The following is an 11,939-nucleotide window of genomic DNA, read 5'->3' on the forward strand; positions in this document are numbered from 1 at the left end:
ATCAAGTGGCTAAGGCAACCTGGAAGAAAATGAGAACCAATGTTGGAAAGACCTACTAGGCATGACCTGGATCCAAGTCTACAAAAGGAGACTGAGATAAAGATACTGTCATGAAAAAATAGAGGTAAAGAGTATCCAGGCGAAGAGGATGGTTGATAGTGTAAAAGGCTGCACAGAGGTCAAGAGGGATGAAGATTGAGAAAAAGCCATTAGATTTGGCCACTTAAATCAGTGGTGACTTTGGAGAGCAGTTTCCATTGAATGCTAAAGTCAAAAGGCAGATTTCAGAGAGTTTGGCATCAAGTAAGTGAATGGTAAGGAAGGGGAGGCACCTATTGTAGAATTTTTTTTCTGGGAACTGAGCCACGAAAAGGAGAAAAGATAAGAGGATGACAGTGAGTAGGAGGGCTTAAGGATGGAGGGAGGAAAGGGAGACACGTCTGTTGGCATCAGGGAAAGAGCCAGTAGGTAGGAAGAAATTGGAGATTAGAGTCACACAGCTGGCTGAGGAATACTAAGACTATAAAGTGGGGCTGTCTACTGGGTTTTTTTCCCTCTAAATTTTAAAAGAGCCTCTGATTTGCCAGTACAAAACACAGCTTTAAAGACTCTCTTTAAACAAAGTGTCATCCATATACAAGGTAATATCATGGCAGAGTCTATGACAGCTGTTCACCTTCTTTGTGTACTGAGTTCCTCTGGCAGACTGCTGAAGCCTCTGGACCCCTTCTCAGAATCATGTTTTTAAATGCATAAAGTAAAACAAAAAAATTACAAAGGAGACCAATTATTTTGAAATACAATTATCATGGATGACATTATGCTAATTGTACAGCATCCCAGAAGACTACAGAACCTCCTCCAGGGGGTCAATGGTCATTCAGAAGACATCAGTATAGCGATCCACACTGTGAAGGAAAACCAGAGATCCCCAAGATAATGATGGGAAGTTAGCTAGGCAGCCTATTGAGGTAGTTCATCTGTGTGTGTGTGTGTGTGTGTGTGTGTGTGATTTTATACAGATTGCTCCAAAAGCCTTAGTAGTTTAAAACTACTCTAAGACTTTTAGGACATCCTGTATATGCACATCTCTATATATGCAATAAATACATATCTATAGCTATGGTTTTTTTCTTTTTTTGGCAACTGGGGTTAAGTGACTTGCCCAGGGTCACACAGCTAGTAAGTATTAAATATCTATAGCTATGTAATACACATATATCTATAATGCAACATGCCCATATATCTATATATTCAACATATACATATCTATATTTCTGCAGTATAAACAAATCTATATCTGTATATGCAATACACACAAATAACGTACTGGCAATATACATATCTATATATTTAATACGTGTATCTACATATGTATTTATACCTACAAATGTATAAATATGTGCACATGTCTATCTATATATGCATACCTATATCTGTATCTATCACACACACTTATCACTATCTATATAGGTAATAGGTATACCTATATGTGCAATATACATTAATGTACATCAATAGGTATATGTATACCTATATATATATATATATATCAGTATGTCTCTCTCTATATAAACATAGATATGTAGTCTCTGCCTATATGTGTATATATATCTGTATATGGTGTGTGTGTGTGTGTATATATATATATATATACACACACGCACACATACAACACACATATGCAATATATGCATATAAATTTATGCATGTTTATATGAGTATAAATCTTTATGTTATATATATATCTGTATATGTATGCCGTTATGTATATCACACCTGTATATGTGCAATTATAATACAAGCATATATTGAGGTATGCATGTATATCTCTATCTGCATGTATATACACACACACACACCATATACACATGTATTTTATATTCAATACAGATGGGCAATATGCCAGAGCTGACTATAAAGAGAAAGATTAGGGGCAGCTAGGTGGCGCAGTGGATAGAGCACCGGCCCTAGATTCAGGAGTACCTAAGTTCAAATCTGGCCTCAGACACTTAACACTTACTAGCTGTGTGACCCTGGGCAAGTCACTTAACCCCAATTGCCTAACTAAAAAAAAAAAAGAGAGAGAGAAAGATTATACTTGGGAAACAATAGCATTTCCCTTGAAGCCAAGTGCCTAGCTCTATGAAAAAAAATTCATCTTTTTCACACTAGTCTTTTCTTATTGATGTGGGTCTACTCTCTGCCTTTGGTCACAGCTTCTCTCCCCATGCTCAAAAGAGACTCTTCATCTCCTTCCAAGGTCTTCTCCTTCAGATATACCTTGAAGCAAGAGAGATGAGCCCATTAGGTATGGCCATTGCCTGAGTGGCCTGAGGGGGACAGAGATGGCCCCCTCTCACCCAACTTCCCCTAGCCATCAACAGTGGGTGATGGTCATCCCTTGGGTGATCACCCCCATAAGGGAACTTCCCACAGGCAGATGATCACCCCATTGGTCCCTCCACTATCAGTCCTCTATAAAAGTATTTGCCTTTCTCCTGCTTGAGATAGGTATCTCAGAGAACAAAGTCTCTGTGCCATGCCTTCTCCCCATGAGAAGGCCAAGGATTTCTCACTTGGTTTCCTTTCTCTAGTGCCCACATAAAATATTATTTTATTCTAATTGGATCTGTGTGCGAGAGGGTATAATTTTTTAAAGAGGAATAAAAAGGACCCCTATCCCCCATCAACCAGTTCCCCCTTAACATATTTAAGTCCCTTCAAGTGGGGACATCAAGCTGGTTTTATGTTCCTCCTGCAGGACCCTGGGGAAATAGCTTGATTTCTCTAAAGATCCAGCTTCCCCATCTGTGAAATGGGAACAATAGCAGTTGCAAAGAGGAACAAACAAGACAAAATATGTAAAGCACTTAGCAAACCTTTAAGCATTAGAAAGGGTGTTCCAAAAGTCTTAGTGAAGTTTTAAGGTATCAAAGTTTTAAACTGCACTACGACATTTGGGACACACTGTATAAATGTTAACTATTATTGCCTGTGCTTATCATCATCCATTGCATGTAATAGATGATTTTTTTTGTTTGTTTTTGTTTTGTTTTGTTTTTAGTGAGGCAATTGGGGTTAAGTGACTTGCCCAGGGTCACACAGTTAGTTAGTGTTAAGTGTCTGAGGCCAGATTTGAACTCAGGTACTCCTGAGTCCAGGGCTGATGCTCTATCCACTGCGCCACCTAGCTGCCCCATAATAGATGATTTTGAAATGTTTCTTGAATTGATTTCAGAATCAAAACTTCATGGGATTCATGAATTATGGATAAAAGTAAGCTCACAGAAAAGACTAATAATATGGCAACATTTCCTTTTTATTCTCTTTAGAAGTGGCTTAAGGGGGGGGGACAGCAGATAACGCACCGGTCTTGGATTCAGGAGGACCTGAGTTCAAATCCAGTCTCAGACACTTGACACATACTAGCTGTGTGACCCTGGGCAAATCACTTAACCCTCATTACCGTGCCGCCCCCCCCCCCCAAAAAAAAAAAGAAAAGAAAAAAAAGAAGTGGCTTAACAGACATTATCAAGGGCCTGTAGGTCTGTGATCATGGGCAAGTCACTTAACCCCTCTTTTGGCCTCCCTTTCTTCATCTGTGCCTCTTCCAGGGCCTCACAGCTAGTCGATTTTTGAAGGATGGATTTGAAATCAGATCTTCCTGACTTTAGGTACAGTACTTTTTCCAAGGTTTCAGCTGGTGGCACAGTGAATAGAGTACTGGGCTCGGTGTTAAGAAGACAGGAGTTTGTTTGACACTTACTAGCAATGTAACTCATCGGTAAAATGGGGCTAAGAACAGCACCTACCATGCCAGGTTGTTGTGACCATCAATCGAGATAACAATTACAGAAAAAATATTAATAACAAAGTTAATAAAAAGGAAATAAAAATTATAACAACATATATTAACTAAAATTATTCAGTTATCAGAATAGTACTTGAGAAGCTTAATCAGTCAACACTGAGAAGAATGGATTGCAAAAAGAGATAAAATTGGGGGAGGTAGATCAGTTAGGAGGTTACTACTAGTCTATGAGAAAATATAGATGTCTTGAACTACATTGGTTATAATAGGAGTGCTGGAAAAGGGACCAATTAGAGGCTGAAGAAAAAGAGCTGGAAAGGACCTTATAGGTCATCTAGTTCAATCTCTCATTTTGCAGATAAGGAAACAGGTCCAGAGTGGCTAAGTAACTGGGCCCAGGTCACACAGTAATGTGGCCAGAATTTAAACCCAAGCCTTCTGACTCCACCATATTCTTTCTCCTCCATTTGGTTGCCTTCTTCAACACTACTGCCCTTTCCACCAGGCACTTAGAAATACAGGACTTAGCTGCCAGGAGAGGTTGGAATGAGTGTTAGATTTGGAAGTCATCAGCATAGAAGCGATAACTGAAGTCATAAGGGTGGGTGAGATCACAGTGTAGAGAGAAGAGTGGCAAGATGCTTTGGGAAGGCAACCACTGGCAAAGGGCAAGAGTACTGTACTAGATGATCTCTTAAAACTCTGAATCCTGTGACCCTATAGCCAATGGCAAACAGAAGAAACAAGAGTAGTGACAGATCCAGGAAGAGGATCACAAATGTTCAGTCACAGAACCTCAGGAAATCCCAGGAAAAGAGGTATTGAGAGGACTGGTAGACCAAAATGAGGGGCAGCTAGGTGAGGTGCAGTGCTTAGAGTACCCGCCCAGAAGTTGGGAGGATCTATACTCAAATCTGACCTCAGACACTTACTAGCTGTGTGACCCTGGGCAAGTCACTTAACCCCAATTGTCAAACATCCAGGGCCATCTCCAGTCGTCCTGATGTATATCTTGCCACTGGACCCAGATGGGTCTGGAGGAGAGTGTGAGGTTGGTGACCTTGCACATCCCTCCCTCACTTAAATCCAATTCATTGCAAGTCATGACATCATCCCATGTCCCATGTTACGGTCCTCTTCTAGATTGAAGGACAAACAGACGAAAATGATTGAGGGAAGGAAGGAATTCTCCAATATCAGAGAAAAAAGACCACTGCCTTGGACAGACCCATTTCAATTAGTCTTTGAGACTGATCCACATTATAAGGGATTAGGGAGTGACTAACAGTTAAGGCAGCAAATGTCGACTACCCTCCTTTCTATAAATCCCGGTTTCCAATTCAATTCTCTTTCTACTCAATAGTCTAAAGCAATTTTAAAAAAATATACATTTTTACCTTATCCATTGGCCCAAAGGTTCTCAAGTTGATTAAATTTAGATTTAAATGTAAATTTCTATTTGAGAAATAAGGAACCATTTTTCTACGAAAGCAATTAACATGCAGAGGAGGGAATAACAAATGAGGATCCTACAAATAAAAAGTACTTTAACCTTTTTCCCCCTCTGAGATACAAACAAAAACCACAGGAACATAAAACTATTGAATAAATGTAACAAATAATTAGAAACGTGTTTCAGTTCTATAAAATAGCCAAGGATTAAAGGATAGTGGGCAGAGTTTAATAACGGAGTGCCAGGCTTTCAGGAAGCAAGATGTGGCTTTAATTTTGTTTCTAACACAAGCTATGTGACCCTACACAAGTCACTTGACCTCAGGGTGTTTGCTTCAGGCAGCTTCCTAGGGTTTATTTACTAAATCCAGCCAGGGACTCCTAAATTAAACTCTCCCAGCCTCCGGCAACTGTCAAGATGCAATTACAGATTATCAATCAAGCATTTACTGAGCTCCTTATAAACTAAGCGCTGAGTAAAAGTACTCAGAAGTTGTTGATCTTCATTAATAAGAGTTGCTATGTCCAGGCCTTCCCATAGGGATGAAATCTGGTCCTTAATGATATTCCTAAACCACAAGCCACTCAGTCATCAATCAACAGGGCCTCCCTTTTAGGTCCAAGTATAAACTCTTCGGTTTGGCATTTACAAAACATTCATTAAACGGTCATATTATTATCATCATAGTATCATATCATTTCATCTTCACAACCTTAGGAAGCAGATGCTATTATTACCCCCATTTTACAGATGAAGAAACTGAGGCAGGTAACTTGCCCAGGGCCTCACAGCTAGTAGATTTTTTTAAAGGATGGATTTGAACTCAGATCTTCCTGACTTTAGGTACAGTACTTTTTCCAAGGTTTCAGCTGGTGGCACAGTGAATAGAGTACTGGGCTCGGTGTTAAGAAGACAGGAGTTTGTTTGACACTTACTAGCAATGTAACTCTGGGCAAGTCACTTAACCTCTGTAAGCCTGTCTCCTCAACTGTAAAATGGAGATAATAGCACCTACCTCTCAGGATTGTTGTGAGGATCAAAAACTTTTTGTAAAAAACAAAGAGCCTAGTAGAGTGACGGACACATAGTAGGCACCATATAAATGCCCATTCCCTTTCCTCTTCCCACCCACACGCAACATGCTAGTTTTGGGTAAGAATTCTCGTGCATCTGTAAGCCACGAAGCTTTATTACAGCCTCTGAGTACATACTTCTTACTTATCGGAGATCTCCCGCCCGTGGGGGTACGGTTACTTCCTCCACCTGAGCAGGGGCAGACTGGGATTAAGAGCCGATCCACCTGACTGAATTCCAGTGCCAAAGGGAGCTGAAAGGTCAGCCCAGTGCAAAGCGCCGCCCCTCGCTGCCTCTCTGCTTCGCACCCGGTACCTGGCCGGACTGCCGCTTACCTGGCCTGGCCCAAGCTAGCCCAGCTCTTCAGGCCAGCAGTCAAGCGCCGGGACCGGGGGCGCAAATTAGCTGTCAGCCACCCCGTCTCACACCCCCAGGCGGTGACAAAGGTCTGGGCGGGCTTGGCAGAGTCCCACGGGGTCACCTGCTCCGCGGACCCAGCGGAGGGCTCCGGGGATAGGGGACAGCCTCGCCTCTGCCCATGTCCTTGCCCTTGCCCTTGCCATGGCTTGCTGCCCCCAGCCCCGCGCGCAGTCCGGGGTGCGCTCGGACGCTCCTCCCGAACACGCAGACCCCGTGTCCTCCGCGCGGAGAGAAGCTGCGCGCGTGTCCTCGATCCCACCAGCCGCGGCAGAAGGAAGGGGGCGGCGGGGAGGTGGAACAGGTACTGACCTGGCTCCCGAGCACTTCGTTGACCGGATCGAGTGCGTCCCCCGGGCTCAGGGCGGCAGGCTCCTCGGAGCAGCGGGAGAGGAGCGCCCCAGCGCAGCGCCATAGGGTTCTGGGACAGCCGGCCGCTGCTCCTCCCACGTGACGGAGGCGGGGACCAGCTGGGGAGGGGGCGGGGTCGGCCGGCCGGGAGCTGGGGCTGCCCCCTCCCGCGTGGTCTCGCTGCCTACGCGTCCCTGGGCTCCCGGCTTGCCAGCCCAGGACCCGGCCCGGGTCGCCCCCCGCCTCGCTCTGAGCACCCGGGCTCCCATCAATAAATGAGCCAATCTGGTCCACCACTGCTGAACCCTCGGCGGCGTTTCCTGCTTTCCCAAACCCTCCCTCCCCGTCCAGGCGCAGCTGGCAGCCTCGCTGGCTCCCTGGGGATCTGCAGGGGGTAGCTGGCCTGGTGCTGGGCCTCAGCTCCCGGACGACCGGCCACGGGAGAAACTGGCTTCCTTTGGGAGCCCCCCAGTTCTGATATTCCTCTAAGGAAAACCGAAACCATTTTTCCACTCGAATCTCTCCATTGGTGCACTTTCCCATTCCCTCCAGGTAGGCTGGACCCCCTATCAAACATGAATCAAGAGATTTCCAATGAGGTGGGGGGTGGGGGTTAAGACTTCAATTTACAGCAGAACTGAAGCTCAGCGAAGTTGAGTAGAACAAGGTCCCTTAAGGAGTAAGAGGCACCTCTGGAATTCATAACCAGTCTCTTCTGACTTCTTACAAATTCATCAAATGCAAATATCCAGTAATTTTCAAGGCAAATTTTCAGAAGTCAAGATTGACTGAAAACCTCTGTAACAAAAGGGAAATGCTTAGCCTTCTGACTCATTCATTTCACCCGAAATTTCAAAGGTGTCTAAACCCTACCAGGTGGCAGAAGGACTTCCTCCCGGTTAGGCCTTGGGCCAGACCTCAACCCCACCCCCACCTCCTGCAGCGTAGGAGAGCTTACCTGATCCTTGGAGAGTGTTAGACCGAAGGTATAGTTTGTAAACATCAAATCGTGGGATTTGAACCCTTGTCTTGCCACTTCCAACTCCAGCATTCTATTTGAATATGTCAGGCAAAGGGATTCACAAGGTGGTAGCATTAATCTTGCTTTTTGAACAAGAAAAAGGCTTCATTTTCAAAATGGACCTTTCCTAAAAACTAGGCTGATAGGAAATGCTTTATGCTATAGTAATTGCATAAAGTATTGCATAGTAAAATGATTTTTATAGTAAAGTGATTTAAAAAATAGACATTATATAGTAAAGGGATTCCTAATGAGAGACCACTGGCCTTTAACAGCTTTCACCTAATAGTGGAACACAGTCAGTTCTTACCTTCAAACTGGTTAGCGGTTGGGAAAGTCAGGATAAAGGGTTTCTGGCTCCCTCTAGTGGTTAACACATTCAATAGCCCAAGTATCTCCTGGGGCAAGCAAGTCGTCAACAAGTATTTATAATGATGTACTTACTATCTGCAGGGCACTGTGCCAAGAGACCTGAGGGGACAAAGAAAACTTACTAGGCTTTGTCTTCATTCAGGATCAGGATCATTAATTATCGTTGTTATTCAGTCATGTCTGACTTTATGGCCCCGTTTGGGGTTTTCTTGGCAAAGATACTGGAGTGGTTTGCCAGCTCATTTTACAGATGAGGAAACTGAGGCAAACGGGGTCGAATGACTTGCCCAGGGTCACATAGCTAGCTAGTAAGTGTCTGAAGCCATATTTGAACTCAGGGAGATGAGTCTTCCTGACTCCAGGCCTGGTGCTCTATCCACTGTGCCACCTACCTGTCCTATGAATTATCAGGGTAATTAAAATAGTAGTTCTTTCAGGGACTTCTTACAGGTATCTCCAGGCCTAAAACTGGGAACTCCAGGAGACCTCAAGTCATCAAGTATTTAAGAAGTTCTTTCTATGTGCTCAATACTGTACTAAGTCCTGGTGATACAAAGAAAGGTAGGAACAGTTTACATTTTAATGGGAGAGACACTCAAATAAATAATTAGGTACATGTGAGATATAAACAGATGAATGAAGTAGAAATTCATCTGTGAAAGGAAGATGCTAGTTACCAAAGCCCCTCCAGGTCCCTCCTAGGCAGTATTTGTAGTAAAGGATGAAAAGAAAAAACGAGCTCCCAAATGATATAATATTTTAGAGTTGACAAAGCTTTCCTCACAATAATCCCAGGAGAAAGGTAGCATCAGTATTATTTCTATTTAAGAGAGAACCAACTGGGGCAGCTAGATGGCGCAGTGGTTAAAGCACCGGCCCTGGATTCAGGAGTACCTGAGTTCAAATCCAGCCTCAGACACTTAACACTTACTAGCTGTGTGACCCTGGGCAAGTCACTTAACCCCCATTGCCCCGCAAAAAAAAAAAAAAAAGAGAGAGAGAACCAACTTAAAAAAAAGAGAAGGATAACCAGCTCATTAAACATATAAGCACACAACATTTTAAGGCTTGTAAAGGGTTTTATAAACCCTTATGGTCAGCACTACTGATAATAGTATCACCATTTTCCAGATAAGGAAAATGAGGCTCTGATAGAGAGGCTAAGCACTTACTATGTGCCAGGAATTGTGCTAAGTGCTGAGGATACAATTGTAAGGAAACAAGAGGGTCCTCATTCTCAAGGAGATTACATTCTGATAGGGGAATACAAAACAAAGGGGAAGAGGAAGATGATAAAGTTGTGGAGAGCGAGTTGAACCTGGAGAAAGTGAGCATGACTGGGGCCTCTCAGGAAATGAGAATCCAGGTCTGAGAATCACCCACTAGGAGAGCAGCCTCCAAGGAGAGGCATCTCTAGGAAGACAAGACCACTGGTAAGGAGTTGGAATTGTAAGGTGGGGAGATGTCAGATGACTTGTCCATCATCACATAGGTAACATCCCTATGGGAAGGGGAGGTGCCCTTGGAAGTCCTGACGAGGGGAAGGGATTGGTCAGAGCCTGAAGACTGCCTCAGTTTGTGTACCTACACACAGATTTTGAAGATCCCTGTTGCTTTTGCCTTTACCCTTGAGATACTCATCATGCCTGCAATTTTGGGGGCCCAGGTGGCAGAGGGAGATGCAAAATGTGGAATGGGGTTGCCCACCTACTATGTGAGCCAGCAGTAGCAGACTTTGGGAGTTACTCTCTTAGGCTGCTGACCACAGAGAACTCACCCTCTATCTTCAGTGATAGATGGAGGCAGTGCTGAAAACTACATAGGGAGTTGAGCCAGCCCCAGATAGCAAGATAATAATATTAGATACCAATATACAGAAGCAAAACCGGTGAGGTAGCTGGGATCTGGAAACCTTTGAAATCTTTATCCATGGGTGAGAGTAAGAGCATGACAGCCTTTCATTCCGCTCCTTTCTCCTCTGATTTTTCTTGATAATATCTGTACTTGGAGCTGGGTCTACATATATACACACAGCATGCATGCATGCATACATACATACATACATACACCCCTCTTCTATTGTCCTATTTCAGTTACCAATGGATATTTGGGGAGAAGGTTGGGCATAGACACCAGGCAGAAACTCTTGGTCTCTTCCTTTACTACTTTCTTCTATACTCAGTAGATTTTCTGGCCATTGGTAAATCGAGTGACTGCATTCTGAGAATAGGGACAGCTAGGTGGCTTACCTTTCCGAGTTTAAATTCAGCCTTGGACATTTTCTAGTTGTATGACCCTGGGCAAGTCACTTCACCCTGTTTGCCTCAGTTCCTTCATCTGTAAAAAGAGCTGGAGAAAGAAATGGCAAACCACTCCAGTATCTTTGCCAGGAAAACCCCAAATGACATTATGAAGAGTTAGACATGATTGAACAACAAAAAACTTCTGTGAATGTCTGTGTGTGTTGTCCTGAATGAAACAAAGGTGGAGATTTGGGGTGGACTGGTACTATGGATTTTAAAATTATGAGTCACATTTCATCATGCCAAATCTATATTCAGAACCCAACCAAAGAGGGTTTTAACAGAGACAGCTCAGTGGTGCGGTATAGAGTATTGATCCTGATGTTAGGAAGACCTGAATTCAATCCTATCTCAGGCAAGTTACAACTATCCCTAGGCAAGTTACAACCTCTGCCTCAGTTTCCAAACTTGTAAACTCTTAAAAAAATGTTTTTTTAGTAAGGCAATTGGGGTTAAGTGACTTGCCCAGGGTCACACAGCTAGTAAGTGTCAAGTGTCTGAGGCCAGATTTGAACTCAGGTCCTCCTGAATCCAGGGCCAGTGCTCTAACCACTGCGCCACCTAGCTGCCCTGTAAACTCTTCCAGGACTGTTGTGAAGGTAAAATGAAATAATGTTTGTAAAACTCTTCATAAACCTTTAAACACTTTATAAATGCTAGCTATCATCATCATTGTTAATTGCTAGTGGCTGAGAGGTATGTGTGGTGGCTTTCCTACTTGGCTGATGATTTGAGTATACTCCCACCTAGTGGTTAATTCAAATACTTCAACCCTTTGCTGGGTAATTAATACAATGAAACTACCTTTCCGTAGGTTTAAGGAAGATGGTGTACAAGCTTGTGTGAGCCTTTGCTACTGCTACCACAATGCTTTTTTTTTTCTTTAGGCAATTGGGGTTAAGTGACTTGCCCAGGAGCATACAGCCTATAAATGTCTGAGGTTGGATTTGAACTCAGGCTCTCCTAACTCTAGGATTGGTGTTCTCTCTATACCGCCTAGTTGCCCCTACTCTAGTGTTCTCAAATGTTAAAGGCATCTAGCAAGTGCTCATGCTGCCCACAGGTGCCAAACTATTTCCAGACATGAGATTTCAACTCATCTGCTTCACTTCCAGTCTAATCCTCAACCAATCA

At 43.5% G+C, this 11,939-nt stretch overlaps 1 protein-coding gene across 5 annotated transcripts in view; it reads right to left on the reverse strand.

Annotated features, from left to right (window-relative positions):
* The window catches only part of PPFIBP2 (PPFIA binding protein 2), a 208,386-nt gene extending 201,203 nt beyond the window's left edge, over positions 1 to 7,183 (reverse strand). For all 5 annotated transcript variants that reach the window (XM_043971121.1, XM_043971120.1, XM_043971119.1 and 2 more), the window contains exon 1: positions 7,071 to 7,183. The gene's annotated coding sequence lies outside the window, so the exon portion shown is untranslated. The remainder of the gene's footprint in view (positions 1 to 7,070) is intronic.
* Between the last annotated feature and the right edge of the window lie 4,756 nt (positions 7,184 to 11,939).

This window comes from Dromiciops gliroides, chromosome 6 (genome assembly GCF_019393635.1).
Source record: "Dromiciops gliroides isolate mDroGli1 chromosome 6, mDroGli1.pri, whole genome shotgun sequence".
Classification (NCBI taxonomy): domain Eukaryota; kingdom Metazoa; phylum Chordata; class Mammalia; order Microbiotheria; family Microbiotheriidae; genus Dromiciops; species Dromiciops gliroides.